We start from the raw sequence: 27,882 nt of genomic DNA on the forward strand, positions 1-27,882 counted from the left end.
ATAAAATAGAAGTGATGCTCAGAGAACTCACATGACTTGCCCAAGATCATAGAGGTCACGGAGGTGGTGCTGGGAGTCACTCACACAGCAAGGTACCTGACAGCCACTGTGGAGGATGAGCTCACAGCTTCAGCACCATCCTTATCCTCAGAAAGCTTATGATATTTTTAGGAAGGTAGGACATGCACAAAAATAGAAATATACCATGAGGGCCTGTGCAAGATGGTTATGTTTCTGGAGATTGCTGACAAGGCTATTGAGTGTAAGAGACAGGCTGAGATGTCAATTCCCCTATCCCCATATGAATAGGCAGCCAAGCCACCCAGAAACATTTGCAATCTCCCTTTCCTCATTGAATGACGTTTAAATGTGCCTGACTTGTTGATCATCAATGAGGTGGCACTTGCTGGAATAAGAAAATGCTGTGATCGAGAAGATGGATCTGGTGCCAGGACAAGGTGGTCTAGAGTAAAGATTCTGGGGTCAGGGAGATTCATTAGTAGGAAGTTGTGAGTCACTCAGGTGTCAGGAGATGCACTGAAATGAAGAGACAGCTGTGGGGATGGAGAGGACAAGTTGACAGGCCAGACATTGTAAAAGAACCAGAGACAGTAATTGGGCCCTGTTCCTTGAGATGTGAGGAACAAATATGACCTGGTGAGAAGGAGAAAAAGCTGTGTGGGTGCTTCTGGGTGTGTGTGACAGTATGTGTGTGAGTGCAGATGTGTGTATGATTGTGTGTGTGTGTGGGCGTGGATGTGTGTGAATATGTGTTAGTGTGTGTGTGAACGTATGAGTATGTGAGTATGTGTGTGTGTGTGAGAACATATGTGTATGTGAGTATGTGTGTGTATGTGTGGGCATAAATGTGTATCTGTGTATGTAAGTGTGTATGGATGTGAATGTGTGTGTGTGTGAATAAGGGTGTGTATGTGAGTGTGTGGGTGGGTGGGTGGGAATGTGTGACTGTGAATTTGTGTTTGTGTGAACATGAATGTGTGTGAGTGTGTGAGAGCATGTGTGTGTGTGTGTGTGTATGTATGGAGGTCTAGCAGGAGAATGTTGTACCTGGTCTCTGAGTTGTTTGTAGAAATGGGACACAGCTTCTCTTCTCTAACCCATATTGTTTGAGCAGATTGAGCTCTCTAAAGAGGAGATGTTTATATAAAACTAAAACAAAAGGTGTCTGTGTATTGGATGTGGTGGACAAGAAAACAAAAATTGGAACCAACATCCTACTTTCCTTATTATGTTCCTTTGATTTCAAGGTAAGATGGCCTCAATCAAGGCATTCCCTTCTCTGTACTGAAGGGGCTGGTGGTGGACACAATTCGAATGTCCCACCCTGAAAATGACTTGAAAGTTACAAGGGCGGAGCTCCAGCTGAAGGGCAAAGAGGAGACAGGCCATCTGTAAGGCTTCCACTTTGTGACCCAGGTTGAATCTTCTTACAGTATGCACTGCACACACATTCACACATATACAAATACACACGTGCACATTCAAACAAAAGCACACAAATTCGCACGTGTACGTACACACATGCAAATATGTAAACACATATGTACACATGGAAACACAAAAACAGACACAAATACACACCTATGCAAACACAGGTGCATAAGCACACATACATGCACACATACACACACAAATATACACACACATACACACAAACACACACATGTACACACACAACACAGCAGTGCTTACTCAGGGGGAATTACAGCAGAAGGAGCAGGAGGTGTTTACTTCTCACTTGATACACAAAACCGAGGCAGAGAAAAACATGTACTTATTATTAGCTCAACTTATAAAATCTTACTCGGGGGTGCAAAATTTAGTAATACAAGGAAGTAGAACTATCCTATGGCAAGGGTTTTCTGACCGCTATGTCGATTAATTTATACAGACCCATACATCCTATATTAAGTGTAACTTTCATTCCCTCTTTCCCATGGTGAATAACACAAAACTTTTAGAAAACTCTTCAGACAAGCAATAAAATAAATTCATTGTTGTGCATGTTGGGTATGAGATGATGGTGGAACATCCTAGGTTTCAAATGATCCCTAAGGAGCAGGTTGGAGTGGAGCTTGGGTGAGAATCAGGGCTGGAAATATGAATGTGGAAATGAGCAGCATAGAAGGACATTTTTATTAGGAATTGGAAGAGCTCACACATGATTCAGAGAAACAGCACCACTGGGAATGTTGGCTAATATTATTAGGTAAATATTGCTCAAAGAATGTCAGCATTTAATGAAGACCCCCTGAATGTACTTTTATTAAATTGTAAATGATATGCTCAAAGGGTTCTGAATTTGTTGATGTAAGTTTACTTTTTTCAGTCACATGAAATTAGGTTCTCCCTCATTTGTGAACCACTCCCTTAGAGAAGAGCTATGTTGATATGACCCTAAACTACCAAGTTGTAATTAATTTGGGGCTTGCAATAGGCCCAGCAAGTGATATAAATTGCTCTAGAATTGAATTATGAGTAGAAATCAAGCATAGGCAAGTGAGGAGAGAGAGGAATATGGAGACAGGAGGAAGATAAACTTATTATTATGCTGTGGCCAATGTCATTATGCTGTGAAGGTATAACATAATTTGGAACCATTAATAGTTATATGAATCCCTTCTGAACTCTCGGGTTCTGAGGAAAGTTTTGCGCTGGTAAAATAGTTGCCGTATATGCCTGACTATAAGGTGAGTTTATCATTTTTTCTTAAACAATTATCACTTAGAGAAGAGGGACTTTGGTATTACATGGTATGGGCTTTATTATTGATACTTAATTTTGAATAATAAAGATATATTTGGGAAAGACACATTTGCCTGAAAATACCTTAAGCAATGCTAATTTTGAAAAATTTTTAAGGTCAGCCGATAAAATTTTTTAAGACAAAAATTTAACACAGTTTAAATTATTGTAAGCACAATTTGAAGTATAATATTTCACATGTACCCCTGTGTATATGATCATGCAATTTCAAATGTTGAATATAAGGAAGGCTTAAAGTTTCAAAGATTACTTTTAGGAGGAATACAGTAAATGATAATGTAGAGGCTGAAAATAAATACCTATCAGACAAACAAACCAATTTTCTAAAAAAATATACACAAATTGGCTTCTTGTGACTTGAGATGAGATATTCATTGACGGTCTCCACACGTATGGAAAAGAACCATCTCTCAATGAATTTAGACTGTAAGAAAGACATGGGCGCTGGAACCTGTTAGAAAAGTGAGTCAAGCAATGGTGAAAGCAATAAAGACAAGATGCGAATGAGGCATTGGAATAAAATTGTTTCAAATGCAATGTTGCTAAATTAATATAAACTTGCTCTTGTAAGTCTGTATGTGAAACTAAATTAATAAATTAGATAGTAGTAGAATTTGCCTGTTTGTTTTTTCCCTGTTTATTTACATTGAATTAATAAAGACAATAGGAGGATGAGGTTTCAGTATTCTATTCAAACTTTATTTTAAGTGATGTTAATTACAGTATTGAAGGGAAGGTTCTAATTCCACACAGAATGGAAGAATCTAAAATGTATTCATTCAACTGCTAAAAAATAGAGTGGTGAGAATACAACAGAAGTCCAATTTAGATTCTGAGTGTTGTCACCATGTTATTACAATCACACAGCCTCTTCCAAACTTATAACTGGAGCTCCTGGAAGCTACGTCATACTCTGGTCGAAGAACCAAAAACCACAGTGTAAAACTGAATTAAGTCCTGAATTATTGGCTTCATCACATGCACCCTCTTCCACCTCAAAATGTCACAAAAGAAACAGTAACCACACCCTGCAGACCTTTTGGTGTAAAAAAGGTGTTGATGAACTGGAGTAGAAACAGGTCATGAAGAGCCGTCTTAAAAAGTCCCTTTCAGGTGAGTTTGTACACACCATCTAACAAGGAGCCTCTCATCATCAAGTAGGGTCAGGCAACCACGGTTCAGTTCTCAGGAAGTCACAATTTCATTCATTTACTCAATATGCATTTACAAAGTGCGTACATATCAGGTTCCAACTGCAGTTATTTCTAGGTAAAAAAGAAACGTGGCATCTCTAGAAGGGCCACCTAGCTCCCCAAGTCAACAGCTGAAAGGACCTTTGTGGAATTGGGTTTCTTCTGTACTTCTGAAAGGGTAACACCTTAAAGCTGAATTGTCTTTAAAACCTGGAGGTCTGATATGATATTTAGCAATATTTGCATCCCAGACATACAGCATTGAAAGATACACTAAATTCTGAAGGGTGTTATGCTTCAAAATACTTTAAATGATTGTACAGTATTCATGTAGGCTTGAAATTCCAGTCCGAGACTGAGCTTGTGGCCACTGGCATTAACGTTCTTGCCATCCAGGAGAGCTGACAGTGTCAGCTTGATACCTAGCTTTAGGATCCTGAGTGTATCCTACACCTATCAGGTTGGATGTGTTCACTTTACCTGCCAAGCAGTCTTCAGAGTCAATCTGATACCTGGCTGCTATTCTGAAATGAGTATTACTGTTTCCTGCTGTCCAGGAGAGATTGACAGCACTCTCCAATTTCTTGTTCACCTTCTGGTAAATGGAGCCACCGAACTCTTGTCCTGTCATTCACATGTGTGAAGGTGGAATTCATCAGTCTTGTAGGCAACCGCAAAGTTACTCTGGGTTACTCAGGACTTTGCAGTCTCAAAATTCATTTGGTTGCCAGCCAGCCAACCTTCCTAACCCGGCACCAGCATGCCCCAGATTAAAGGCCCAGTGATGTCCAAATCCATGTTGCAGCCAGGCTGATGGGCTCCCAATCATACCCTGTCTTGATTTTAGCACGTTTTTCCCCCAGTGTTAGGTAAGAAGGATGAATGGAAGGTCAGCTTCAGTCCACATGCGAGCTGATCTTCCGCGGCAGTCTTGGTGCCTCATATGTTGTCAGTGTTCCATTTCCCCATAAATGCCAGGCCGCACTCAAGGCTTCTGTACTTGGTTTCCAGGCTGCCCATCACTTTGGTGGTCTCAGTCTTGGCTGAACCCAAATTTGTAAATTCCAATCCATTCTCAGATTTTGTTTTTAAATAAAGTTTTATCATGTCAAGTCCATAGCTTCGGTGAAGGGATCCCTGGCAGATTTGCCAAGGTTGGCATGTGTGAGTGGCACAGCCATCCTCTGCTTGGAGGTGGTGATGATGGCCTCCAGCAGCCATGGCGGGAACGTACGGATATTTGCCTATTTGTATTAAGAATGTTTATATTTCAATAGGCCAAAATCATTTTGGGGAATGAGAGAGAAGACAGTTAAAAATTTCATTTGAAACGTGGAGAAAGGCTGCTTTTTGTCACCTCCCCATTCCAAAAAATGAGAAGGCCACATCTCATCACTGGGTAATCTTTACAAGCGTCCAGTTGCTTTGTGTTCACATAGGAGCCTGGCATCAAAGAAGGATGCAATGCAGGGAGGAATTTGCTCTGGCACGGTCTCTAGCCTCTCCTTCACCGGAGTCAAAGTGATACCGGCTTCGGCAATTTGTGTTTCAGCCTAGTTCCATTCTAGGTGGTATGAACATGCAGTATTTCTCAAACTTTTCCGAAGCAGGATCCACCTTGGCAAAAGAGCATGCAGACTGACGCCTGAACATCATAGAATGTCTTCGATTTAACATTAAAAACTTATGCAAATTTTACATATTTTTGCATCTCTAGATGTCATGGCATAGGACCATGGGTTCCCCCATAGTGACTGATACTCCCAGTTGAGAAGTATGGCACAGGCCTGGGCTTTGGAGTCTGAAAGATATAGTGGCCTTGCTGCCTATAACAAGTTGACTTTGGGTTTGTAATGTAAACACTGTGAGCTTTAATTTTCTTTTCTTTTTCTTTTTTTTTTCTTGAGACAGGGTCTCAATTTGTCACCCAGGCTGGAGTGCCATGGTGCAGTGGCACGATCTCAGTTCACTGCAGCCTTGACCTCCCGGGCTCAAGTGATCTTCTTACCTCAGCCCCCCCGAAGTAGCTGGGACTATAGTCATGTGCCACCATATCCAGCTAATTTTTGTATTTTTTTTGTAGAGATTGGGTTTCGCCATGTTGCCCAGCTGGTCTTGAACCCCTGAGCTCAAGTGATCCATCCACCTTGACCTCCCAAAATTAGAATTATAGCCGTAAGCCACCACGCTGGGCCATGAGCTTTGGTTTTCTTACCTATCCAATGCAGACACACCTTGGAGGGTTGTAACGGGGATTAAAAGAGATGTCTGATATAATAAGTGTAACAAATGTTGGCTCCTCCTCAAGCACCACACTATGCTCAGAGACATAGCACCTTGGAGAGACTTATCCAGAAGTTTAGACTTGTCCACTGTCAAGCCTGGAGTGGCTTAGCTCCCAACGCCACATTGATTCTTATAGAGATTTAGCATGGAGGTCACCCAACACATGTCTGGGGTTAATATAGACCTCACTTTCTAGATTGGGGTCCTTGGAATTTGGGAGTGGAGGAGCCTTAGAAGATGACTTACTTTTTAGAAAAGAATGAGGCAGTGACTGCCAGAAGCAAGTATTCCCTTGTTCTTCTTGAACTCTTCTTTTCCTCTCATTTTATCTCTAGGCCTCTTCAGTCCTTTTATTGATGCTTTATTCCATTGAAACTCTTCTTGAAGACAACAGAGGCCTGTTAATAGTCAAATATAATTGTTTCTTCTTAATCCCCATCCTATTTAATCTATTTGTCCAGTTTGATGCTATGAGCCTTTCAGTTTTGTAATGTTTCTCCTTTGGTTTCCCTAGAACTCCTCTAACAGGTTTAGGTTGCCTCTGTCCTCCCTCGTTGCATTCCATGCCTTTTTCCATTCAGCTTTTAAATACCTTTGCTTTGTCCTTAGCCTTTCATATTTGGATTCCTTTGTATATTTACCTGGGCTCATCTGTTCCTACGACTTCAATATCATTCTCTGGTTTTTCTACCTCCGATTCACGCTCTGCACACCATTGTGCTTTTATTTTAAAGTAGCTTACTGGAATTGCTGGAGTACAAGCATTTCAGAGAATGATTGGGATGTGCCTTGAGAACTAGACAGGAACAAAATCACAGATACCTTATACCCACGTTAGTGGATCAATCTTGATAGAATAGTTATGCTAGTATAAAAACAACTTCACAAACTCATTGGCTTCATACAACAAGAACTAGTTTACAGCAACATTTTCCACAAGTAGCTGGGGGGTTCTGCTTTTTGTCATCCTGACTAAGGAATCCAGACTGATGAAATAGATTTGATCTGAAACATTGCCTGTTGCCAAACCAGACAGAAGGGGATGGAAGACAGAATTGCATATTGGCTCTTAAAACTTCTGCCTAGAAATCACTTGTACTACATCTGAAAGTGTGTCATTGGCTAAATCAGGTCATACAGCCATATCCAATTTCAAGAGGGCAGAGCATTGTCCTCCTTCCATATACCTAGAGGAGTGCTGGAAATATGTGGTGAATAGCCCTAATGACTACCCAGTTCTATCACACAACACGTAGTTATTTTTTTGACATGCAAAAAAATATTTACCTCTTTCCTAAGGGATTATAACCCCAAATTTTACCAAACTGACTGGATCCTACTTCAAGTCCAGGATCTCTGAGTGATGCCTTTAGTCACCTTGGTCTTGACATGTACCTTGTTATTACAGAGACCTATACATTCATAAGGTAAGTTGTTTGTTTCTCCTTACACCGTTTATAACAGTATACCAAGGTCAGGATGGCCCCAGTAGACATTCAGATGAAGGAAAAATGCAAGATACATTCATCACTGGTATACAGCAAGGGCAAAGATGTTGCAATGGCTCTCTACCCTTGGAACAAGGCATGCTATACAGTCATCCCTCAATATCTGTGGGAGATTAGTTTCAAGACACCCTGCAAATACCAAAATCCGTGGATGCTCAAGTCCCTTATATAAATGGTATAGTATTTGCATATAACCTATGCACATCTTCCTGTACAATTGTTATACTACATTGTTTTACAGGTTTGTATTTTTTATTGTGGTGGTGTTATGTTTATCACTTTTTCCCCCCAAATATATTCCATCTGAGGTTGGTTGAATTTGAGATGCAGAACCTGTGGATATGCAGGGACAACTGTATATGATTAGGTTTCAGATTCCATTCCCTGGAAAGGGCTCTTCAGTCTGTTGTTTTCTGTAGCTCTTGGCTCCACCTCCTGTGAGGTTTTCTTCCTTTCATTATCCTCCTTGGGTATTGCTAGAATATGCCTTCAGCAGGTGCTGTAACGTTTTCTCAGTCTACTTCTTGCCTGTTGATGTTCAAGGGCCTATGGGTCATTTTCAGTTCCAAACACTCAAAAAGTGTCTTTTAGTGCAGGTTGATAATTATTTTGCTGTATGACTCTCAAACACTGAGATTCTTATCTGTTCAATTACAGTCAGTTTCATATGCCAATAACCATACTAGCAGTCCTCAAGACTCAAGAGTCTTAATTTTCATACTAGCTATAATTTTTTACTTTCTTGCTGTCACTAGCTACCACTCCCTCCTATCCTTGAATTAATTTTTGCTGCCTGAGCCTATCAGACATGGGTGGAAAAATCACCTTTAGATTCTTTTCCCTGAGCTGTCTTAAAAGACTTACTGGACACTACAACTTAATTTGATATTTACCCTGGGTACCCTAATTTATCCAGGGATTTTTAAAATGGGTCTCATGACAAATCCTTAATTTGTTCCTAGATGAAACATTCAGTTTTAATGGGTCATCTTTGCCCAAAGTCCTACTCATTTTCTTCTGTATGAGTTTGAGAAGCAGTTGCCTTTTTAATGCCAAATTCTCGAATTTCTGGGTCCTCTCCATGTTTTTCACATTATACTTACAAATGAGCCACTACTTTTTTGAGCTCATTTCTCTCTCAGAGAACTATTTCTAGCACAGTCAACTGGAGCTGACACATACTACTTACTGTTTTTCAATCTCTTCTCAATCTTGCTACATGTTCATTATGTTTGTAATCTACCTAAAAAGTTCATTTAGGCCAGATTTTTCCAACTGCTTTTCTATTGCATAGCATGAGTTACCATTTTTGTAACCTCCAGTATCAGTTTTCTCACCACTGTCATCCAGCCCCTCAACTAATACACATAACTAATTTTCTTTGTTATGAAATTACCCAATTTCTGGTAATAATATCTGTATCTGTCAGATAGGCGAAGTTATGCTGAGATTAAAAAACAAACAAACAGAAAACTCCATGGCTTAATACAGCATAAGTTTATTGTTCTCTGAAAGTTTGTTGTAGACCTGCACAAGGCTCTAATACAGGTGGGTAACAGGCAGAGTTTGGAACAGTTTGGAGGGCTCAGAAGAAGAAAGGAAGATGTGGGAAAATTTGGAACTTCCTAGAGACTTGTTGAATGGTTTTGACCAAAATACTGATAATGATATGGACAGTGAAGTCCAGGCTGAGGTAGTCTCAGATGGAGATGAGGAACTTACTGGGAACTGGAATAAAGGTCACTTTTGCTATGCTTTAGCAAAGAGACTGGCAGCATTTTACCCCTGCCCTAGAGATCTGTGGAACTTTGAACTTGAGAAAGATGATCTGAAATTGAAACTTATGTTTAAAAGGGAAGCAGAACATAAAAGTTTGGAAAATTTGCAACCTGACCATGTAGTAAGACAGAAAAACCCATTTTCTGGGGAGAAATTCAAGTCAAATTTGCATAGGTAATGAAGAGTCTAATGTTAATTGCCTAGACAATGGGGAAAATGTCTCCAGGGCATGTCAGAGATCTGGATGGTAGCCCCTACCATCACAGGCCTGGAGGCCTAGGAGGGAAAAATGGTTTCATGGGCCGAGCGCAGGACCCCACTGCTCTGTGCAGTCTCAGGACTTTGTGCGTCTATCCCAGCTACTCCATTCAACTCCAGTCGTGGCTAAAGGGGGCCAAGGTACAGCTTGGACTGTTGCTTCAGAGAATGCAAGTCCCAAGCCTCGGTGGCTTCCACATGGTGTTGGGCCTGCAGGTACACAGAAGTCAAGATTTGAGGTTTAAGAACCTCTACCTAGATTTCAGAGGATGTATGGAAATGTCTGAATGTACAGGCAGAAGTTTGCTGCAGAGGCAGAGCCCTCATAGAGAACCTATGCTAGGACAGTGCAGGAGGGAAATGTGGGGTGGGAGAGAGTCCACACTGAGGCACTGCCTAGTGGAATTGTGAGAAGAAGGCCACCATCCTCCAGATCCCAGAAGGATAGATCGACTAACAGCTTGCACTGTGCACCTGGAAAAGCCCCAGACACTCAACACCAGCCTGTGAAAGCAGTTGGGAGAGGGGTTATACACTGCAAAGCTACAGGGGCAGAGCTGCCCAAGACCATGGAAACCCACCTCTTGTATCAGCATGGCCTGGATGTGAGACATGGAGTTAAAGGAGATCATTTTGGAGTTTTAAGATTTAATGATTTCCCTGTTGGCTTTCAGAATTTATGGGGCCTGTAGCACCTTTGTTTTGGCCAATTTCTCCCATTTGCAATGGGAATATTTACCCAATGCCTCTACTCCCATTGTATCTTGGAAGTAGCTAACTTGCTTTTGGTTTTACAGGCTTATAAACAGAAGGGACTTGACTTGTCTTAGATGAGACTTTGGACTTGGACTTTTAAGTTAATGCTGGAATGAATTAAGACTTTGGGGGATTGTTGGGAGGGCATGATTGGTTTTGAAATGTAAAAAGGACAAGAGTGAGAGGGGCTAGGGCAAAATGATATGGTCTGGCTCTATGTCCCCACTAAAATCTCATCTCAAAATGTAATCCCCATGTGCCAGAGAAGGAAGTGATTGGATTATGGAGCAGTTTTCCCCATGCTATTCTCATGATAGTGAGTGGATTATCACCAGATCTAATGGTTTTTTAAATGGTAGTTTTTCCTGCACTCTCATAAGCTCTTTCACTGCCATGTAAGATATGCCTGTTTTCCTTTCCACCATGATTGTAAGTTTCCTGAAGCCTCTCAAGCCATGAGGAACTGAGTTAACTAAACCTCTTTCCTTTATAAATCACCTAGTCTTGGGAAGTTCTTTATAGCAGTGTGAAAATGAACTAATACAATTTTACCTTTTTACTTTTAACTCTTTTACCTTTCCTTAGACTCTCCAAACTCCCCACTAGCATTTAGTAGATTAACTCATTTTCAAAGTTTAGTTCAGGTGTTATCTCCTTGAAGCAAAATAATTATGATAGCTCTCAGTAAGCATGTATTATATTCTAAATAGCTATGTTTTTTTTTTTTTTTTTTTTTTAGATGGAGTCTCACTCTGTTGCCCAGGCTGGAGTGCAGTAGTGCAATCTCGGCTCACTGCAATCTCTGCCTCCTGGGTTCAAGCAATTCTCCTGCCTCAGCCTCCTGCGTGGCTGGGATTATAGGTGCATGCCACGATGCCCAGCTAATTTTTGTATTTTTAGTAGACACAGGGTTTCACCGTGTTGGTCAGGCTGGTCTTGAATTCCTGACCTCATGATCCACCCGCCTCAGCCTCCCAAAGTGCTGGGATTACAGGTGTGAGCCACAGCACCTGGCCAGCTATGTATTATTTAATTTAGTTTACACAATAACTCCACAAAGTTGGTCTTAATATAACCATTATGTATGAAAAAAGTGCATCTTTCATTTAAGCAACTGTCCTAAGTTCATAAAATTAGTAAGTTGTTGGGTTAGAACTCAAGTCCAAGTGAGTTCATCATTTGAAGCCTATGCTTTTAACCACCATTCTACCTCACCCTAATGTGATTTACATGTCCTGTGTGTGACTCTTGCATCACACTTATAATGCGCTGTGTTTGATTATTCTCTGCCCATCTTTCTCTCCAACTATAATCTTCTTGATTGCAGACACTATGTAATCAATGCCAAGCATGGAGCATGGCATTTCGAGACATTGAGCATGTACTTGCTAATATTAAAGCATGATAAATTACTGAGTTAAATTAAGATTCTGTAACAAATTTTTACTTGGGTTTCTGCATTAGTTTTCTTTTGCAGTGAAAAGAATGATCACAAATTTAGTGATTTTTAAAAAGCATATATTTATTATCTCCTGTTTTCTGTGGCTCAGAAGTCAAGCACAGTTTAACTGAGTTCTCTGTTTGGAGTATCACAAAATTGCATTCAAGGTGTCAGACTAGCTGTGTTTCTCTATGGAATTTGAGGTCTTCTTCTAAGCTTAAGTAGTTGGAAGAATTCAGTTCCTTGTGGTTGTAGGACCCAAGGCCCAATTTCTTGCTGTCTGTCAACTGGGTACCTCTCAGGTTCTAGAGGCTCCTGCACTTATTGTCCATATGGCCTGTTCATAGCTCTTACAATGTGGCAGCTGGGTCTTATAAAACCAGCCAGAGAAGCCATTGCTCTAGTCTACTGAGATGAAGTCTTATATAAAGTAACATAATTATGGGGGTGACTATGCCATGTTCTATTTGCTAGAAGCAAGTTTCAGGTTTCTCCCACATTCAAGGGGAGGGAATTATACAAGGACATTATTCATTGGGGGTTATTTTAGAATTCTGCCTCTCATAATTCCTTTTTCTCCTTTAAGTCTATTCATTTTTCTCTGCTGATATTAGTGACAGAAAAATTTTCCCATATTTTTATCACTCAAACTGGTTCTTCCTTGCACAGTTTTTTTCTTAGACCTTAACTGCTATTTGAATAATGTCCAGATTGCATTGATACATTGAAACTCTCCACATTCCCTAACAATATGACATCACCACTGTTAATATTCCGATGTAAATTCCTAATGCTGTCATATGTATGGTATATTGAAAATTATAACTGTGTAATTTTAAACAAAAACAGGTTCACTGCAATCCTATTTTACAACTTACTTCTTAATTTAATAATATAATGAACATTCTAACACCATTAAATTTTCTTTTATAGCATAATTTGTAATTTCTGTGCAGTAATGTATCATACAGAAAACATGCAATTTATTTAATTGGTTTACTATTATTGGACATTTATACTATTTCCACTATTTTACTATTGTGAAGCCTCTTCAATAACCTCTCCCATAGTTATTTCTGCCTGTAATCATAATTATTTTTGGTAAGATAAATTCTTAAAAGTAAATTTTTGTGCATCGAAGAATATGTGCATTTTTAAGTTATTTGATTTACCAAATTGCACTCCAGAAATTTACAGTTTAGACACCAGCGCCTAAGGAAACCCAACATGGAGAATTATGTGTGTGTACACGTGTGTGTTTTCTATTACTTTTCTACCATACTGCTATTTTTCAAGTTATATGACTAATACATGTTTTTTTTAAACAGGGAATTTCTTTTCTAATTGCATCCTTCTGAGGTAGCCAGTTTTAACAATTCGCTGTAAAAGCCCCCAAACCATCCTTATTGGATGTATCTATATATTTCAATGTAATAGTTGAAAAATGGCATCTCACTGTTGCTTTAATTTGGTTTTCTGGATTTACTAGTGAGGCTAAATATGTGTTTATCAGCCTTGGTAAATTTCACGTTTTGTTTGTTAGTTTTTGGTTCATTTCTTTTCAATTGTTATTAACCATTATGGAGTCAACCATTCACAGCCCTTAGATGCTCCAGTTTCAGTATTGTTCATAACTGTTACATTTCAGGTTGTTTCCCTTTGCTTCACAAAATCTCATTTTTGCACATTACTTCACAGCACAAATAACTTGAGTGTGAGGCATAAACACTTTTAATGTAGACCAAAGAACATTTCAAAAATATCTTTGGATTATAAAATATTTCAATTCCCAAGTGAGTTCATTTATTTCAAATAAAACTCATTATCACATAATTCTAATCTATTGAAAGTATTTAAGATATACCCCAAGTTATTATTGTAAGATTTCAACTATATTACAAAAAATTATTAAAAATGTGTTCAAAAGACAATATTACTTTTGTTCTTGTACATTATTTTCTCTCTTGGATATTTCATGCCTCTGTTATATTCTTGGCTTTAGTATTAAGCCTAAAAGAGTTCATATACTTCCTAAAATTGCCCAGATACAACACTAGGAGTAAAATGTGTGCTGTGAGAAGCTGACATATTTCCTATTAGCATAGTGACAAAGCTAATGTATGAAGTCATGCTGAATTTTCAGAGGGTAGATTTTCCTTTTGGTTCTTTGATTTATAAAACTCCAAAGTGCTTCTGTGAAGAGCATCAGATTTAGTGAAAGAGATGAAAGGTAACAGGCAGAGCTTAGTAGAGTTAGCTTTCAAAGCAGTTTTTGTTTTCCCTGGAAATGGGTTATTGAATCTAATTTTCAATTTTATAAATCTGTGTGGAAGACAAGGAAATTAAGGAGTTGTCTGTTCTTTATTGATCATGCTATATCTTGCTTTAGCTGCATCAGTCTGCACCAGGGTTTTCTTTCATTCTCTAGTTCTGTGTATTGCATGCTGGATTACTTCAGCATAACTTTTTAAATTTTTTTACAACTTAAAAAGAATACTAGGACTGCTGTTTACTGCTAAGAGAAATTGATTTCAAGTGTGAAAATGATAGGAGAGCTTATTATCAGTGACTAAGAGATATTCAAATTCAGCACAGAAAGAAATGGGATCACAGACCTCAGTGATCAAGCCATGCAAGAAGAAAGCTGGGAGAACAAACTGTATTCAGTTTTGGAAATTAAGAAATCTTTTGAGCACAGCAAAAGAGGAAAATACTACCAAAGCCCATGAATGGAAGAAAGCAACTGAAATTTCAAAGAGATATGGTAAATGTAGCATGCAGGTAGAAATACACTATGAGATTATTTTCAAGACTTGTCTGCATTCCCATAAGATTTTATACTGAAAATAAAAGACTTTTAAAAATGCATATAGGGAAAAGAGAAAGAAAGTGTTGATGATGATGTTCCCCCAACAGTAACCTTCAATTGCGGGATAGGGTGTCTTCTTAGTAGTCACCTCTTTGCTTGTACTGCACTGCTTTACTCTTAGCAAGAACATTCTCTTCTCTCACAACTACAGCATTGCTTAGAAGTCACACTAGAAAATGATTTCAGTGTAAGTACAGCTGAAAAATGTAATTAGAATTTATTTAAAACCTAATGGAAATTGGGCCAACCCTAAGAAAGCCATCACCCTGGAGAAAGGAGGAGGTAAAGTAAACATAGTTACAAAAGCAGACTAAAACCGAAGAGAGCCCAACACTCCTCTGTGTATCAGGCAGAGGAGAGATCTCCTTTCCCTCTGCATATGGGTGCCTTACCCTTGTGCTGTAGACCCCCCACTTCTCTACCAGCAAGGGGTAACTAATTTTATGAGCAGTGTTCATTTGAACATGTAACGTGTTATAGGCATGAAAAATACGTCTTATCTCCCGATGGACATACTTCAGACTAATATTGAAATGTTTTAAAAATGTACTGCTTTATATTGTTTGTTTCCTGTCTAAGAAATCTTAGCCTACCCAAAGGTGGTGAAGATTTTCTCCTATTTACTTGTAGAATTTCATGGCTTTAGATTTCATGATGAGGCCTATAATCTGTACTTAATTAACTAATTTATGTATGGTATAAAATTAAAACATGATTTTTCCCCCAAATGAATATTTACTTGTTCCACTATCATTTGTTGGAAGTCTACTCCTCCCTCCTCCATGGAGTTACCTTGAAATCATTGTTAAAAATCTATTGACCATGGGCAAGCTCCGGTGCTCATTATTAGAACCACAAGTATTTTCCAATGCTTCCAATTGATTCGGCTTTACTGTGGTATCATTTATTTTGAAATAATATTTTGCAGGTTTGAAACTATAAAATGTTGACAAAAACAGAACCTATGTTACTTAAACAATTTGTTATCATAAATATGTGGGTCTATTTCTGGACCTAATTTTGTTTTATTGATATATATTCAATCTTATTTCATCACTACTAAAAATGTCTGCTGTTTGAATAACAAAGACAACATTAAGAAAATGAAAAGGCGAGCCACCAACAGAAAGAAAATATTCACAATACGCACATGTAACAAAGGACATATATCTCAAATGCATACAGAGTTCTGATAACTCAATCATAAGAAGAAAAGAATGCAACAAAAATGGGTAACAGATTTTAGTAGAAATGTCACAAGATATGCAAATGATTAATAAGCACATAAAAAGATGCTCAACCTCATTAGTCATTAAAATAATGCAAATGAGTACCAGAAAGAGATACCACTGCACATCCAGGAGAATGATGAAAGTGAAAAAGCGTGATAATGCCAAGTGCCGGTGAGGATGTATGTAGAGTTTTGAATATTGACTTATTGAATTTATCCTCAATTAACACTCAAAGTGTTCTGGACATTCTGGACACCAAAAATCTTTTCTTAATTAACCAATTTGTTGCAGTAAATACAAAGAGAAGATGTAAGAAACTTTACATAATAGATTATGATACTGCTGTGTGTTAAAGATAAGTTTATGACATTTGAGCTTGGTAACTATGTTGCCCAGTGTTTACTTGAAAAAATATGGATATCCACAACTTAGGATGGTTCAACTTACAATTTATCAATGGTGCAACAATGATACACATTCAATAGAAACTGTATTTTGAATATCCACACAACCATTCTGTTTTCTACTTTTACTATAGTATTGAATGATTTACAAAAGATAGTCAAGACTTTATTATAAAACAGACTCTGTGTTAGATGATTTTTCCCAACTGTATGCTAATGTGTCTGGGCCATTGTTAAGGTAGGCTAGGTTAAACTATGATGTTTGGTAGGTTAGGTGTATTAAATGCATTTTTGACATGGTATTTTCATGGGCTTATTGGGACCAATTCCCATCATAAGTCAAGAAGCATCTTGCTTAATTATACTAACAGTCTGTATAACATACGAAATCGGTGACTAAACCAGTGTTATGATGATGACTCAGTGAATTTGAATACCATATATTTATCAGGATTTTAATCTTTTATACTATTGTTTCTATGGGGAAATTAGATGCTATTTTTTAGTGTTATTTAATTTCAGCAAAGGGTGCTATGACAAATTGATATTCACATGCAAAAGAATGATATTGGGTCCTTACCTCACACCACATACAAAAATTAACTCAAAAAGGATCAAAGACTTAAATGTAGAAGGTAAAACCTTTAAAAGAAAACTTAGGGATAAATCTTTATGACCTTAAATTTGTCAATGGTTTCTTCCATATGACAGAAATAGCATGAATAATAAAACATAGATAAATTGGTGCATTAAGGTTCTCTCTAGAAGAAGAAAAAATAGGAGACATAGAAGTATATACAGAAAGAGAGCCACTATGAAGGATTGACTCATGCAGTTATGGAGGCTGAAAAGTCCCATGATCTGCCATCTATAAACTGGAAGCCTGGGAAAGCTGGTGGTCCAGTTCCAGTACACGTCCAAATACCTGAGAACCAGGCAGCCAATGGTGTAAGTCCCAGTCCTAGTCCAGAGTCCTGAGAACCAAGTGCACTGATATTCAAGGGCAGGAGAAGCAAGGAGAGCAAATTTTCCTTTCCTTTGTCTTCTTGTTCTATTCTGGCCCTCAATAGATTGGATGATTCCCACCTACATTGGTGAGGGCAAACTTATTTACTCAAAAGTTAATCTTTTATGAAAACAACCTCACAGACATACCCAGAAATAATACCAGTTATCTGGGCATCCTTTGACCCACTCAAGCTGACACATAAAAATAACCATCATAATTGGCCTTTATCAAAATTAAAAATGTTTCTGCTTCAAAGGGCACTATCCAGAAAGTTAAAAGACAACCCACAGAATGAAATAAAATATTTAAAATTTATATATCCAATAAGGAACACGTGTCTAGAATATATAAGGACTTCTGCAAGTCAATCATAAAAAGACCACCAAATTTAAAAATAGGCAAAAGATGCAAATAGAGATTTCTCAGAAGATATAGAAATGACCAATGAGGTCATTAAAAAGGTTCAACATCATTTGTCATTAGGAAAACACACATCAAAACCACAATGAGATACTGCTTCATACCCATTAGGATGGCTATAATCAAAAAGAGATGTAATAAGTAATATTGGCAAGGATATACAGAAACCAGAACCCTCATAAACTGCTGGTGGGGATTTAAAAAATGATGCAGTGACTTTGGAAAACATTCTGGCACTTCCTCAGAAAGTTAAACATAAAATTATAATTTGATCCAGCAATTCCATTCCTAGCTATATACCTGAGAGTAATAAAGACATATATCCACACAAACACTTGTACACAAGTGCTCATAGCAGCATTATTTACAATAGCCAGGAGGTAGCCCAATGCTCATGAACTGACAAAAACATAAACAAAATGTAAATGTGGTATATGCATAGAATAGAATATTATTCAGTCATTAAAAGAAAGGAGATTCTGTCACTTGCTACAACATAGATGAATCTTGACAATATTATGCTAAGTGAAAGAAGTCAAGCATAGAGGACAGCATATTATATGACTCCATTTATGTGTAATGTTCAGAAAAGGCAAATCCATAGAGACATAAAGTAGATTAGTGGTTGTCTAGTGGTAGCTTAATGCTAGGGGAGGGAGCAGAGATGGATGTATTGGAGAGCAATTCACGGGACATGATTTTTTTGGTGGCAGGGTGGTGATGAAAATGTTCAAATTGGTTGTGTTGATGGCTACACAGTTTACTCATTTACACATGTACATGAGTACATTTAGAGTACATGTGTAAAATTTAATAAAATTCACAGTACAGTTGTTCTCTGAATATATAAAAAGCTATTGAATTTTACACATGAACCCTAAATGAGTACATTTTTATGACAGCTTGATTGAGATAATTTAGATACTGTAAAATGAACTCTTTTAGGGTACGTTTTATGGTATCTAAATACCACAAATATATAAACTAGATACCATAAAATGTACCCTAAATGAGTCTATTTTATGGTATCTATCTCAATAAAGCTGTTATAAAAATAATTTTATTTGTCTTATTTTGAATTATAATACTTTGTGGCAAGATAAGTCAGTATAAATACAAGGTTGATCTGTAGCATTTTAAAAACGCAATAGCTTTGAGATGCTCACATATATTTTTTGAAATTATTGGACATTATGATGTAGATCTTTTCAAAAGATGAATGTAGGAAGAGGTTTGCAATTTTTAAGTTATGGTGGACGTGAGTTTTAGTGGAGTACACTCATTATTAAGTTGTGATGAAGTGTCTTATTATCACTGGTACTCAAATATTTAGACTCTTACATAATTAAGGTAAAAATTTGTACCTTACATATTGCTTATTTTCAGGAAAAATTGTTACATGGGAACACATACACACACATACATTAGATGGGATTGTTCAATAGAAAAGATCTAGAATGGAGAAAGCACCCATGGGCCAGGATGAGATTCTGGAGGAGAACAACTCGCAAGTTTCATGTGAGTACTCATGTGAAAATGAGAGTTTCCTGCCATCCTGAGAAATTCCTATAAGTCTGCCACACCTACGGTGTGCTCATGGACTATTTCATGTCTTAAGTTACAAATGGATCTACAATAAACCTTAAAAGACCAATATTATGTATCAGTGTTGGTCACATAAGACCCACAATGTAAGGATTTTTGAGGGCAACCTGAAACTGAAAGTAGTCTGCTCTTGAAGCACAAAATGCAACACTCCTTTGAGAAAAACAAAGCATAAACCCCACACCAAGAATGACAATGAGGTGCCCACATGGTACTGAACTTCCAGAATTGGCTGAGGGTGAAGGGAGTGATACAATCAAACAGCTCCTTGAAAGGTTGGAAGCAGCCTGCTGACCTGGTCTCTTGTGTAATTTCACCAACGCAGCTTCGGAAAATCACAGGAATGAAAGCCCCAGTCGTGGCACATGGTTGGTTGCCCTGACTGGGCATCTATGGAGGTGATACAGGATGGGTGAAGGCAAAACACTTCACTGGCTTCTGGATAGCGTGCGCAAATGGGGCTACCTCAATCGGGAGAGAATAAAGAGTTGAAGGGAACTCTGAGGTTCAATTTTAAACAATGTGGCACTGTTGTGAACTGCTGAGAACCAGCAGCAGCAAACAGATTAGGCATCTGTGAAGATGAAGGAACTCCCTTTGAACAAAGGCTTCAGGCTGAGTTAAGTCTAAGTGGCCAACTCTCAGACACCTGTGGGTTTGGAAAACAGTGTTTGCAGCTATAAATCAAAGCTCTGGTTTTATGTGGACAAAGTGTGGGGATAAACCCTTTGTACTGGTCTTTTAAATTGTGCATGCACACATCACTAGTATCGCCTTTTAACTAACAGACAACAGTAAATTCTGGGACTCTTTAAGCATTGTTTTGATGCCTTCAATATTGCCCATAGGGTGTTACATTAATGAGTTCTTTAGAGGTATGAAAAAATAAAATTATTAAGAGAATTTGGGAGAGGACCAACATAACATCTCTCCACCAGAAATTTATATTAAATATTCTTTTGTAACTAGAGAGATTTTCTAATGAAAAAACAAATTGAGAAATTGGACACTCCTCTTTGAAATGAGACCTCTTTGAAAATTGCTCTAAAAATGATGGAAACAATTATTTGACCATAGACCAGTTTTCAGACTCAGGTTAGCATTTTGAAAACAGAGTAAAACACATTTACGTTCAAATTAAGTTAAAACATTTATTTGTTTTCATTTTTACAAAGATTTACATTATATGAACTCTTGTACTGAAAAATTACTTGAGCTGACCAAAAAGTCAAGGTCAATGTAAAGAATAAGATGGGTTATCTGTGTAGGTTGTAATGTCCTACACAAAAATAGTTCTGCAATCACTTTTCAGCCTTCCTTTCCCACTTAGTAGCTGGCTTCTTTTTTGAGGCAAGCACTTGTCCAAGAATGATTGGATCAGTTAGAGGACAAATCCTTAAAAAGATCCACCTTGCCTGATGATTTTAGAGGAGTCTGTCCTATTTTCCTTGCTGTCTTGTTTACTTGACCTTCTCAGTTGCTAAATAAGAGTGGATTTAATGAAGAGAGGGCTTTTATTTATCATTCTAGTGCCAAGTTGTTTGTCAAGGGACAGGTCTTTCTCTTAGGGAGGAATACTCAGGCAACTATCCTGAGAATCTGCAACTCAACTCTGTGATAGTCAAGATTTCCCAAGAGAAGTTATTCTTCCAGATTATGGTGTTACTTTTTCTATGATGAATTTTGCAAAGGTAAAGTGGATAAAAGAATCAGAGCACTTAATTATCCTTCAGGGAAAAAAAGCAGTCTTTTCCCTTTGATAATTATCTCAGTTTTCAAATTAATTTCAACAATGAGCACTTGGTCTCATGCAGAACTTTTAAGTAAAACTGGAAGAAAATTTTAACTAGAAATGTAAAAATGCTCACTACTAGGGTTAGTTATTGTAAAAGATCATTATTTGGATGATAGCTTATACAGCAATTTGAAAGATATGTTTTATTTCTGTCCAATGAATACGTGTACATGATTTTAAAGACAAATGCACTATAGAATGTAATATAAAGAAATACCAATACCCCTTGTCCTGCATATGGTTAGAAAGGATTTAGCTTTTAAAAATATACTCTCTTCCCCTCTCCCAGGTAATTGCATTCTCTTATCTTCCCAATATAGCTATGTCAAAAATTCCACAAAATTATTAGTCACTCCTCAGCCACATGACGTCCATGATTACATTTTCTTTTTTAGGTAAAGCTTGCTGAATTCCCTTCAGTTGATAATTGCCTCCGTTTAATTTTTGCTTTGGTTCTTAATGCCCTAGGGGTAATTTATCTTTGCCAGAAATGTAACTCTCCCCTCAGTAGGTTCAATGTAACAGGTAATACAGCCTTCATTTGTGGGGTGTGTGTGTGTGTGTGTGTGTGTGTGTGTGTGTGTGTGTGTGTATTTTATTCTATTTTCTTAGAGATATAACTCCTGGAGCCTTTGGTCCATATGCACCAATTGATAGTGGTTGTTCCTTTGGCTTACTATAAGCCGTCATTACTAGAATACCCTTCTTTCTGCTGTGTTAGACTTCTTGTGTTCTGAAACCCAGTTTTTCGCATTCTTGGTTTCCTCCCTTATTTTCATTAAGTACCTCCTCCAGTAACTCCATAAGGTAAGGTGCCTAAAAGCTAAACTTTTTGGAATATTTGTTTGATTGACAGTTTTCCCAGATATACCATTCCATGTTATAAATAGTATTTTTTTGACTTTGAGACATTTACTTCCCACATTACCAATCATGGGTTATTAGGTCATGATTATTAGTGGCTAAGTCTTATATCTGCTTAGGAAGATAGAGCACTACTGAGTGACTATGGCATCCTATGGAGAACTTCAATATTTGGTCATACATGAAGAGCTCTTGGTTTTGCAGCTCCACCAGCCCTCTTTGAAGTGATCTCCATGTTAGAAATAATTTTTTCTCATAATTTTGAAGGCCTCCCACCACTATTTTCTAATTTCCACTGTTGTTTTTGGGATACTTCCTAATGTCATTTTTATTCATGACTCTTTGTATGTTACCCATTATTTTTCTTTCTGGCAGGGTTTTGCTTTTTCTTTTGCCTTAGTATTATGAAATTTCATAAAGACATGCTTTTTCAGGAAGATAAGAACTTTTATTTTATTATTCTGAGCACTCAATTTGGAAATTTGTGTTATTCCACTCTGAGGAATTTTCTTGAGATTTTTATTTAATCACTCCCTCCTTTCTGTTTTCACTTTTCTCTCTGGTGTTTTTAATTAGTATAATATTGGAAGTCCTGATCCTTTTTTCCTTGTATTTTGCATTCCTTTTTTCCTTGTATTTTGTATCTCTTGGTGAGTTTTTTTTCTCTCTGAAATATCTATTAAATTGTGGCCTTCAACTCTTCTATTGAGTTTTGTTGTTTAAATTTTTGCATTCTGTTTTTATCTTCTAAGAATTCTCTATTGTCTGAATAATTCTTTTTAAATAGCATCCCTTCCTGCATGCCATTTCTTCTCTTATATCTCTGAGAACATCGTAGTTCTAAAAAGATTTTTTCTGTCCTGTTTGCTGTCTTGCAGTTCTCCTTTTTCGTTGTTTCAAATCTGTTTGTTCCTTTATGTTAGACTTTTCTCGTGATCACATTTAAAACAGACATAAAAACGTATTTATGGGTGTGCCTTGTTAACTGCTGAGCTTCAATATAGGGTGACTGGTGATGGCCCAGCTATTTTGTTTCAGGCCTTCAATTGTGTGTTTCTGTAGGTCTTTTCCCATGGGAAGATCAGTTTCCTTAGTTTGTTGCTTTAGAGACATAAAATCCAGCTGCTCCCTTCCTGGAAGCTGAGTGATGAAGGTTGCTGAATGTCTCAAAGTTCCGTATGTCAAAGTTCACATAACTTCCCTGTTTTTAATACAGCCCCTCATCTTCGCCCTTAGCTATATCTCTTGTGAGCAACCTAACATCCTTTCAGGTTAAATTCTCCAGGGTAAACTTCCAGACTTTAGCTATATTGGGAAAGGATGATTGCAAGAGTGAAGTTCAATTCTCCCTTTAAAAATGTAACCAGTCCTTCCACTTATCCTTCTGTTTGCAGGCACTGTCCCTCCCCTTTTAGAAGAACTTATTTCTGCCATTTCCAGAGCATTTTGGAGGACTTTAAGGTGAACATCAATTTGCTTCTCATTAATGCCTCCTCCCCTTTAGAATTAGATTGTAGTTTTCTCTGAGATTGGAAGTCAGTTACCGCTCATAATCTTATCTTCCAGTTTTTCGATTTTGTTTTCATCTCTTATATGTTCTGTCTCCGTTCCTATTCTCCTTGTCTTCCTGGGTTTTCTTTCCTATGTCTTTTACTTTAAATTTGATTTAAAAGGCAGTGGAGATAGACTGTGTGTTCAATCGTCTTGCTTAACTAGAAGTCCTGACATGTGGAAATAGCAGTGTACCTCTTGAAAAACCTAAGCACTGGGGAATTCTCTTCATTGACAATGTGAAGAGAGTCTCATGCACCAAGTAACATAATTTTGCATTAAGTTAGAGATTAAAGCAGTACCATGGACAAGATTTATTTTTAAAAAGGTAATTTTCACATCAAGTGACAGCCATGAAGAATCTTAAAGACCTTGAAACTACAGTCAAGGTGTGGAAAATTTAAAGGATAGAGAAGAAGAGGTTTTGGTTTTTTTTTTTTATATCACACTATTTGTCTCAATATTCATATATCATGACAACCTCTTATTGTACAGTTGTTTTATGAGTTTAATAAAATTTCCATCATGTTTGATATAAATAGCATGGGCTTGGCTGGTATGTTATGCAGTTAGTCATTATGCTACCACTGTGGGTTAGCCTCAGAAGGTCTAAAAGAGACTCAAATTTTGCTATAGTATAGAAAATGCCCCCAAAATACCTTTCTGGGAGGAGTCTAAAAGCCAGTGAGATAGAAGTCTTTCTACTGAAATTATCTTATAAACAACGACAACAAACTAGTCAGCTGTGTTGATGCTGGTTGATGTTCTTCCTGTGGGGCTTTTCTGGAGGTAGGTCAGTGTAGCACACTGCAGCACCCAGCAGATATGTGGCTTCTGGGCCATCATCCTGGACTCCTGTGTTCCCAATTTAGCTCCTCCACATGTCCCCACACTCTGTTCCCTCTGAACTCAGATCAAAACCTCAGAACCTTTCTTTTGGTTGGCACCTATTGCCTAACTCCTAACGTATTGGACTCGACTTGTAAGCTGATCCCTATTTGCCATTCTTTACCTGGAAAAAGCTGGAAACTTGAAGAAGGTACAAAGTTTAAAAAAAAATTATCCTCAGAAATAAAGATAACATGAAGCTCTTAAGATTTTAGAAAATTGGGAGCTGTAGACTAAAGCTTGTTGCTGTAAGAAAGTTTAAAGTTTTCTTAGATTTTGTTTTATTTTCCCAAAGATATAGCCAGTAGGATACTGAAAGTAAAAAAAAAAAAAAAAAAAAGGCTATCATGCAACCTCCAGGGATAGTTGAAAGGTGGGAACCTTCTGAGTCGCAATTCAAAACCAGGCTGGTAGATACATATTCCCTAAAAGAGTGCATCAGGACAGTTGTACAGAGGGTCCTGGAATTTGCAACGACAAGAAAAGGGTCACTTAAGGGACCAACACCTCTAAGGAGACTCTCATTGGTCAAGATGAGGCATAAAAGTTCATACTAAGTAGAGGATATATAAATGGATTCAACCGATTATTTGATCCAATTAAAATCAGCCATATTAAATTCTTTTAAACATAGAAAAGTAACTTTTCATACTGGTCTTAAGCAACCCAAATATCCACAAGTTCCATGAGAGTACACATGAAGTAACAGTAGTATTGATATAAGTATTATTAAGTATGGCTTCTTGTTAAACCCCAGACGGGACTTTAGCACTTTCTGTCACCTGGAAGTTTCTCTTTCTCTAAAAGCTGCTCATAGCAGAGTCTAGTCTCCCTGGATCTCCTGCTCTGCTTCTTTTTCTTTTTTGTATTTCTGTTTCTTGTAGTTAATAATTATTAAGTACTTGCTTTGCGTCAGATATTGTGATCAAAGCTTGACAAGCCCTATCTCAGTTAATCTTCATACTGAGCTTATGACACAGGAGCCATTATTCCCCTTGGTGTGTATGTCAGAGAACAGAAAGTCTGGAGTTGTTAAGCAATTGGCCACTCCACTAAAGTAGAGTGGTGTGGAGCCTGGACTCACCGGTAGAGTTTTTCTAATGGCAAAGCCTGTGCTTTCTGTGACTAGGATACAGAGGCCTGTTGATGAAGGCCTCTCCTCATGGTCATTGCTACAGGAGGGGATGGTCTTGGGGCTGCGCCCTCCCATCCTTGTCCAAGCACAGCTTTTTCTACTCCTGAGAGTCCTCAGACTGACCTGACCTATAGTCAGACTGCAGGACCTCTGAGGCAACTATTCTTGTACCCTCAGGCATCAGGCTCCGAAGTCTTTCATAAAAGCAGCTCTTAGTCTTCCTCTAATTCTTTCCTGTCTCCTTCCTATAAGCCCCAGGACTTAAAAAGAAACAAACAACCTGGCAAAAAAGCTTTCTCTTTACTGCCTCAGTCCGAAATTAATGCTGTGGTGAAAATAGACATCTAGCTCATAAGATCAGAGAACAGCAAGACCCTGAAAGTCCATTTCGGACCCAGCTGGGGCGTTTTTCCTTTTATAAGTGAAAACTCTTTGTATCTTCCACACAGAGAAGTAATGGCAAACCCAGGGCTACCACCTGAACATTTAGATCCCATGGGCCAAGTAAAACCACCAGGAGAAGGGGAGTGAACTCCAAGAAACTAAATCTAAGTACTTTTTAAATGGATTTTTGATGAGTATTGGGTCAATTTTGGAGCAGTTTTATGGAGGAGCTGGGTATAAAAGTATTGTACATTTGAAAAGGCTGAATATTTCTACAAGGAAACATTTTATTCTCGTAATTATATCTTTTGCAGGTGTTTCTAGAGTAAATCTTTTTAGAATGGTGATGAAATGCCCAATATAAAAACAAATAAAATAAAATATAAAAACAGTGATGCAGCAAGAACTTGGCCCCTCAGGTCCAGTGAGACCCTGTGGTACATGAACAGGGTCATGGCCCCTCTGTTTCCACAGCAGAGACTGGTTTCCAAGGACAGGCTGCGATCTGCTCTATCTGCTTCTGTTCTGGGGCTACCTTGGTTCTAAAATCATTTTGTAGCTTGGGCTGAACACACAGGGGCTTCCGCCGAGTCTGTGAGTGTTGGGGGACTGGCAGGGAGAAGAATTGTTTAAAACATAGCCACCAAAAGCTGTAAAACAATTGAAATAAGGGCAAAAGGACAAGAGTCAAGATGTTAAAGAGAATGATGTGGCCGGGTGTGGTGGCTCATGCCTGTGATCCCAGCACTTTGGGAAGCTCACGCCTGTAAGCTCAGCACTTTGGAAGGCCGAGGCGGATGGATCACCTGAGGTCAAGAGTTCGAGACCAGCCTGGCCAACATGGTGCAACCCCATCTCTACTAAAAATACAAAAATTAGCTGGGTGTGGTGGCAGATACTTGTAATACCAGCTTCTCAGGAGCCTGAGGCAGGAGAATCAGCCTCAGGTTGCAGTGAACCAAGATCGTGCCACGGCACTCCAGCTTGGGTGACAGAGCAAGGCTTTGCCTCAAGAAAAAAATAAAAATTAAGAGAAAGATGTGTTAAAATGATAAATATTTCTATAAGAATATCCAAGTAAAGAGAAATTGATGCACCTGAACGCAAAATGTGGTTGTCAGATAAAGAGGTACGACAAAAAGTGTTCATGATGACTTTAACAGCTTTTATTATTTAATAGAAGAAGGAGTATCAATTCATCAGGAAAGATCAACTGTTTCTTGTGACATAATTTTAAGTTCACAATTTCTTGTTACAATTATTTTATTTTATTCCTTTTATTCCCAGTTGCTTTGTTAAATCATGGAGATCAAGGATTATGTGTACTTTCTTTTTGTCTTCATATCCTTAGTAATAAACATAGTGTCCAGAAGAGATATTGATTAATAAATGAATGAATAAATAATATAATAATGATCAGGAATAAATAGATATTTTCTAACATATTTAAAGACTTAATAGCCAATTGTACATCTGGGAAAGTATTTCTGTGAGGCACAAAATAATATAATCCAGGCTAAAGTTTTTAGATGCTCTAAGTATAATTATAGACAGAGCTTAGAAATAGGCGAAATCATTGTTAGTAAAATCATCAGAAATCTCAATTTTCTTCAGGAGGTTTTTGCCAAGATTTGGATTGTCAGTAATTGAAGATGGAAATTATAAGTAAGTACTTAAAGTATAGACAGCTTTTCTCTGTTTTTGACCGGAAAAACGAT

The 27,882-nt window shown here is 37.9% G+C and overlaps 1 protein-coding gene, 1 non-coding gene and 1 pseudogene across 7 annotated transcripts in view; 1 reads left to right on the plus strand and 2 right to left on the minus strand.

Moving 5' to 3' along the window:
* RFC3 (replication factor C subunit 3) overlaps positions 1–27,882 on the plus strand; it is a 739,896-nt gene that overhangs the window by 239,777 nt on the left and 472,237 nt on the right. Inside the window, exon 9 of one of the 6 annotated variants that reach the window (XM_065533139.2) lies at positions 1–16,168. This exon is cut by the window's left edge and continues 34,509 nt beyond it. The exons of the other annotated variants lie outside the window; for them this stretch is intronic. The gene's annotated coding sequence lies outside the window, so the exon portion shown is untranslated. Of the gene's footprint in view, positions 16,169–27,882 lie in introns of those variants that run through there. 6 annotated transcript variants of the gene reach the window in all.
* On the minus strand, positions 4,238–5,161 carry LOC102117927 (non-selective voltage-gated ion channel VDAC1 pseudogene; annotated as a pseudogene).
* On the minus strand, positions 22,310–22,437 carry LOC123569901 (small nucleolar RNA SNORA25). Its single transcript, XR_006693786.2, has one exon. It is a non-coding gene; the product is annotated as a small nucleolar RNA SNORA25 (small nucleolar RNA).

Source organism: Macaca fascicularis, chromosome 17 (assembly GCF_037993035.2).
Source record: "Macaca fascicularis isolate 582-1 chromosome 17, T2T-MFA8v1.1".
NCBI classification, from domain to species: Eukaryota; Metazoa; Chordata; class Mammalia; order Primates; family Cercopithecidae; genus Macaca; species Macaca fascicularis.